The sequence below is a fragment of the Vulpes lagopus genome, chromosome 19 (assembly GCF_018345385.1).
Source record: "Vulpes lagopus strain Blue_001 chromosome 19, ASM1834538v1, whole genome shotgun sequence".
In the NCBI taxonomy this organism is placed as follows: Eukaryota; Metazoa; Chordata; class Mammalia; order Carnivora; family Canidae; genus Vulpes; species Vulpes lagopus.
The window spans coordinates 4,248,819-4,255,840 of NC_054842.1; the positions used below are offsets into that span (position 1 = coordinate 4,248,819).

A 7,022-nucleotide genomic window follows, 5' to 3' on the forward strand; every position below is an offset into this window, starting at 1 on the left:
TGGGACTCGATTCCGGGTCTCCAGGATCACACGTTGGGCTGAAGGTGGCACTAAACCGCTGAGCCACCCAGGCTGCCCTTTACCCTTTATTTCTAATCACATCCTTGTGCATTTCCTAAAAATACAAACATTATCTTATAGAACCAAAGTACAGTTACCGAAACCAGGAAATTTTGCATTTATCGACTCCTATTACCTGATCCATCAGCTGTATTAACATTTTATCAGTTGTCCTAATAATGTCCTTTCTGGACACATATGTGTTCCCCTTCCCAGGCCCTGTCGGGGCACATGCTGCCTTCTGTGCCCCACCTGTCCCTGTTAAGCTGGGATGGACCCTCCACCCTCATTGTCTCTCAGGGCCCTGACACTGCAGAAGGTTACAGGCCCATTGTTTTGTTTCCTCATAGGGTTCAAATGCCCCTGAAGATCTCACCTCTCACCATGTTGTTACCAAGCTCTTCTTGTCCAGACCCAGGGGAGGGGCTCCTTTCAGAGCCTTGTAAAACCTTAAATAAACGACATGAACAAATTCCACTTTGACCACTATCTTGTTAAAATTCCTTAAAAAAGTTAACTCGTTGGGCCCAAAGCACCTTAACAAAAGCCAGGCTGTACTTCTCCTACTATTCACTATTCCTCAAAGGGTTTTATGTGCTGTTTAATGATTTTTCACAAATAGTTTTCCTTGCCTTTAAAGTTGTATTAATTGAATTTTAATTCAGTAGGATCACCCTCTAAAAAAAGAAACACTGGTTATGCAGGTTGAGTTAAGGCCACTAGACTAATTGAGACCTTCTCCAAGCAGAGTAGGATTTTTTTTTTTAAAGATTTTATTTATTTATTCATGAGACACAGAGAGAGGCAGAGACACAGGCAGAGGGTCCTCAAGGGGACCCCAATGTGGGACTCGATCCCAGGACCCGGGATCATGCCCTGAGCCAAAGGCAGATGGTCAGCTGCTGAGCCACCTAGGAGTCCCGAAGCAGAGTAGGATATTTTTTATTTAAAGATTTTATTTATTTAGTCATAGACACAGAGAGAGAGAGGCAGAGACACAGGCAGAGGGAGAAGCAGGCTCCATGCAGGGAGCTCGACGTGGGACTCTATCCTGGGTCTCCAGGATCACATCCCAGGCTGCAGGCAGCACCAAACCGCTGCGCCACCAGGGCTGCCCCAGAGTAGGATTTTGAAGGGTGGAAAATCCAGCCACGCGGCACCCTGAACACACCTCTCCTTTGGACCATAAAGAAAACATCCCCTGTTCCTTCTCAGAAAGGAAACCTGCCATTGCAACCTTCTTGGGCTGCATCTACTCATCCTGTTAGTGGGTAGACCTAAACTACTCCTGTGGTTGTCCACTTGTCCTGACCATTTCAGGAAGCCACTGTTATTTAAAACAAACAAACAAAGCATTTTTGTTTTGATTAAAATAAATCCTTGAACAGATAAAACATAGTTGGAATTCCCCAAACACAAAAGACTATACCTAGAAAAGTTTAGACTTTCTCTCCCGAATCCCAGCCTCAACTTCACTATTCTCAGCTGTTTCTGCTGGCTCAGGCAACAGAATCTTTAAATAGAATCTTTAAAGAAAAAAAAAGAAAAGAAAAGAAAAGAAAAAAGTAAAATCTTCACTTTTTATTTATACATTTTTTTAAGATTTATTTATTTAAAAAATGTATTTATTGAAAAGAAAAAGAAAGAAAAAAAATGTATTTATTTATTCATGAGAGACACAGAGAGAGGCAGAGACACAGGAGGAGGGAGGAGCAGGCTCCATGGAGGGAGCCGGATGCGGGACTCGACCCTGGGACTCTGGGATCAGGCCCTGAGCCAAAGACAGGTGCCAAACCACTGAGCCACCCAGGGATTCCCCTATTCATACATTTATTCACCCAGAGAGGCAGAGACACAGACACAGGGAGAAGCAAGGAGCCGGATGCCGGACTTGATCCTGGGACTCCCGGGATCATGCCCTGAACTGAAGGTAGATGCGCCCAACTGCTGAGCCACCCAGGTGTCCCATAGATAAAATCTTTAAAAATATATATAAGCTTTGTAACAGGCTTGTGAGTTTCATATTATTACAATCCCATTGTACAAATAAGGAAACTGTAGCAAGAGAGGAGGAGTTGCCCAAGGTCACACAGGAAGGAGCGCACCTGGGACCAGGACCCAGGTCACTGGGCTCTGGAGTCTGTTTCCTACCTTCTTCCCAGCCAGCTCCAGGAAGAGAGTATAACAGGGGGATGCTTCGCAAACAGATGAGAAAGAAAGCAAAGTAGGACAGGCCCCCAGAAGGAACCGGTCTCTTGCCCGGTTTGAGTGACTAGAGTCTCACTGGGAGTCATGCCTGGGCAGTGTCTTCACTGGGCCCTTTGCCAAGCCCGCTCTCCCCGGGGACCCCTTTCCCACGGGCACAGCAGGAATCCTGTCCCAGCAGGCTCCTTGGTCCTACTATTGACTGTGGCAACAGGAGTCATGGGGTCCAAGGACTGGAAGGAGGCTCCTCTCTTTACGTCCCCTCCCATCCCTGCTCTCCCGCAGACTCATAAAGCTCTGATGTGGGACCTGGGTGGCTCAGCAGGTTAGTCTTCTGCCTTCAGCTCAGCTCATGATCCCAGGGTCCTGGGATCCAGCCCCACCTGGGGCTTCCCACTCAGCAGGGGTGTCTGACTCTCCCTCTCCCTCTGCTCCTCCCCTGGGCTTGTGAGCTCTCTCTCCAATAAATAAAAAGTTTTTTTAAAAAGCCGTAATGTGAGCTAGAGGTCCCCAAAGATTTGTCGCCACTTGTAGACGGGGTAATCCCAACTCAAGACTGCTGTCCACCAGCATTTGGCCAGATGAGGCTGAAGTATGGGCAGCCAAGGCTGGTGGCTTCTCGTCGCGTGGCCCTGGAACCCCCTGATCCCAGCGGGGTTCCTCCCAACAGCCCTGTGGATTGCCCGGGGCCGCCTCTCCTGTCACCCACACTGTTCCCTTGCCAGCGTTCAGGACTAATGAAAACCACCGTAATTAAATGGCAATTGAAGATGGAGTTTCTGGACCTGGAAAACGTGCTGTTTTAAGACAGGTAAAATTTTTTTTTTAAGATTTTATTTATTTATTCATGAAAGACAAAGAGAGAGAGAGTGAAAGAGAGGCAGAGAGAGAAGCAGGCTCCATGCAGGGAGCCCGACGCGGGACTCGATCCCGGGACTCCAGGATCATGCCCTGGGCTGAAGGCAGGCGCTAAACCGCTGAGCCGCCCAGGGATCCCCCTAGCAAGAGCAGAGAGCTTTGTAAGAAACCAGGGTCCTGGCTTCTGAACAGAGAGGTACTTTCGCCTGGGGGACGGGGCATCAGGAATTGAAACAGGAAGTACATCTTCAACTCATAAAAATGCATGCCTGACCATCAAGAAATAATCAGATAGATCAAGGTAGAAGAAACTTCTCCAAGAACGCTGGCCTGAAACCCTCAAACCTATAAATGTCCTGAGTGACCAAAAAGACTTGGGAGATGTTCTGAGTTCAAGAGGACCTAAGACAAGCAAATGCAGTGCATGATCGTGAAGTGGATTCAGGACCAAGGGGGAAAATGATAGAGGGCATTGTGGGGGCAACTGAGACATTTTAAATATGGATTGTATGTGGGTTTTTTAAGATTTTACTTATTTATTGGACACAGAGGGAGACCCCAAGCAAAGGGAACAGCAGACAGAGGGAGAGGAAGAAGGCGGCTCCCCGCCAAACAGGGAGACCATTGTGAGGCTTGATCCCAGGACCCCAAGATCATGACCAGAGTGGAAATCAAGAATCAGATGCTTAGCCCACTGAGCCACCCAGGCGCCCCAAATATGGATTGTGTGTTACTAAATAAAATTATTGTATCAATGTTAAACCTCCTGGGAGCTATAATTGTGTTTTGTTACATAGAGAATGGCCCTGTTCTTAGAGATAGAGGCTGAAGCATTCAGTGGTGAAGTATCATTGTGTCTCCAAAGTTCACTAGACAGTTCAGTAAATAACTGGAGGGGTGTGTGTGTGTGTGTGTGTGTGTGTGTGTGTGTTGAGAGTGGAAGCATGCTAGAGCAAATGCTAGCAAAGTGTTAATTGGTGGATCCAGGACATAAAGGCGTTCATTAAACCACTTATTTGGGGCACCTGGGTAGCTCAGTTGGTTGGGCATCTCTCTTTGACAAAGGTCATGATCCAGCCTCAGGTCAGGCTCCACAGGGAGTCTGCTTCTTCCTCTCCAGGATCACGCCCTGAGCCAAAGGCAGACGTTCAACCACTGAGTCACCCAGGTGTCCCTAATCTTTCTGAAAATAAAAGAGTGAAAATTTAGAAATAAAGGTGAAAATTTAGAAATGCAATTCATAGAGCCTTCTAGAGAACCAATAGCAAATAAACAGTGACTTAGTTTCCTCTTTTCCAAAAGAATATAGGTCTTTGAGGGGACTCACAAGCACTAAGGCCCTCTCTGGAACTTGGAGAATTACAGTGTCTGAGAACTGAGACTTCCCTGACAAAGGACCCCTCTACCTCATTGTATAAACCACCCTCCCTCTAGTACCTGACACTCTCTGCAGTGTGACAAGAGACCTTCTTAACTGGTTTTATTATTTTTATAATAATAATATTTATTATTATTAACTGGTTTTATCTGGAATGTGCCCCTTATGGTTAGGTCACCTGCAGCAGTTTCCCGTCCCTCCCCATCTCCCCACCTGAAATGAGACTTTCTCCAGAGGACTTTGTGTTTGAATTCTCTGGTCCTTGTCTACAATCTATTTGGCTTGGAGCCCTTGAGGCTAGGGCTATGTGCTCTGAACTTGACTTCTGCCCAGTGTACTTGCCAGTGTGCCTTGCCCAGAGCAGGTGCCTTGGAGTTTAGAAATCTGATTGAGAACCCACAATGAGGGCAGCCCTGGTGGCGCAGCGGTTTAGCGCCGCCTGCGGCCTGGGCCTGATCCTGGAGACCCGGATGGAGTCCCACGTTGGGCTCCCTGCATGGGCTCTCTGCCTGTGTCTCTGCCTCTCTCTCTCTCTCTCTGTCTCTCATGAATGAATAAATAAAATCTTAAAAAAAAAAAAAGAGAGAACCCACAGTGAGTGTTTTACTCTGTGCCAAGGGAGAAATATTTATTAATGACTTTCAGCCAATGAACACATTTTCCAGGCCCAATTATGGTATCAAACCTTGCCTCTGACTTTTAGATGTTTCAGATTTGGTTGTGAAGATGGGAAAAACACCCTGAGTATTAAGACAAGGTAGTATTTGTTTTTACTATTTTTCAAAACTCAGATGCAGGAGACTACATAAGTCTGAAAAAGAGGGTGAAAAAGTAATTTTTCCTTTCCTTTTCCTTCACCCACAAATAAAGTAAAAGAAATGAAAAAAAAAAAAAAAGATTAAATTAAATGCCATAAAATATATAAAATGAAGGAGTGCCTGGGTGGCTCAGCAGTTGAGCATCTGCCTTAGGCTCAGGGCATGATGCCCCAGTCCTGAGACTGAGTCCAGCATGGGGCTCCCCTTGGGAGCCTGCTTCTCCCTCTGTGTCTCTGCCTCTGTGTCTCTCATGAATAAATAAATAAAATCTTTTAAAAAATGTATAAAATGAAATTAAAATTAAATTGAATGATGGACTAAAGAGAAAACAAATGAAATTAATTAATGAAATAAAATTAGTAAAATGAAATGAAGGTGAGTGCGATAAGAAAAAATAACGAAATGGATGGGCCCCTCGGGTGGCTCAGCGGTTTAGCGCCGCCCACAGCCCAGGGCGCAATCCGGGAGACCCGGGTTCGGGTCCCACGTCGGGCTCCCCGCATGGAGCCTGCTTCTCCCTCTGCCTGTGTGTGTCTCTCTCTCTCTCTGTGTGTCTCATGAATAAATTCTTTTAAAAAAAGTAACGAAATGGAATCAACGAAATAAAAGTGGTAAAATAAATAAAAAGTAAAATAAAACTAAATGAAAAACCAAATAAATAGAAGTAAAAAGGAAATCAATCAGATCAACGCCGCAGTCCTCGCAGGAACCCGTGGGCAAGGCCCTGCTCTGCCACCGCATCCCCAGGCTGCCGGGGCCGCAGCGACCGCTCGGCTCCGGGGCGCGCGGGGCCCGGGGCGCGCAGGGCGGGGGCACGGCCGCGGGGCGACAGCACCGTCCTCGGGTCGCCGGCCGCGCTGGCCTCGCCGCCAGCAGGGGGCGCCTCTGCGCCCCGTGGGCCCCCCCGCCCCCGCCCCCGCCCCCGCCCCCGCCCCCGCCCCCGCCGCCAGGGGTCTCTGGGCTGCGCAGCTCCGAGGATGCCGCGCGGCGGGAGGCCCTGCCCTGGGTCCTGCCTCGACGCCGCGGCTGTGATAGGCTCGTCCCTCGCCCTCGTCTTTCTCGGTTGAATACGCTGTTTACATGAAATACCTGACAGTGGTACATAAAATGGAAATTGGAGTGAAAAAGAAAAACAAACCTGCCTGGTGCCAAGGAGAAGGATATCGGTTCGGCGAGTTCCGCAGCAGGGACGCCCGGGGCCAGCGGCCGGGGCCTGCCGTGGGCTCGGGCGTGGCCGCGGGGTCCGGGTTCGAGTCCCGCCGGCTCCCCTTGCCGCCCGCCCAGCCCGCTCCCCGCTCCCCGCTCCGCCTGTCTCCGCCTCCCTCCGTGTCTCTCGGGAGTGGATGAATGGAATCTTAAGAAAAAACACACCGTCCAGGAAAGCGGAAGCGTCGTCTAACTTCTCCGCAAAGTCACTGCCCTGCCAGAGCAGCCTGTTTTGTTATTCACGAGACACAGAGAGGGGCAGAGACCCAGGCAGAGGGGGAGCAGGCTCCCTGCGGGGGCCCGACGCGGGCCTCGGTCCCGGGGCTGCAGGGTCGCGCCCGGGCCCAGGGCGGGCGCCAAACCGCTGGGCCATCCCGGCGTCCCAAATAAATAAAATCCTTAAAAAAAAAAAAAAAAGTTCTGGGACAGCTACCTGTGGGCCGACCGCGATCAGGTGAGGGCGCGGCCTCTGCAGGCGGCCGCTCCGCAGCTCCCAG

General features: G+C 49.2%; 1 long non-coding RNA gene across 1 annotated transcript; it reads right to left on the minus strand.

Annotated features, from left to right (window-relative positions):
* LOC121478576 lies at positions 1-7,022 on the minus strand. The gene is made up of 3 exons (XR_005984520.1): positions 6,959-7,022; positions 437-509; positions 1-115 (listed from the first exon to the last, which is right to left on the minus strand). It is a non-coding gene; the product is annotated as an uncharacterized LOC121478576 (long non-coding RNA).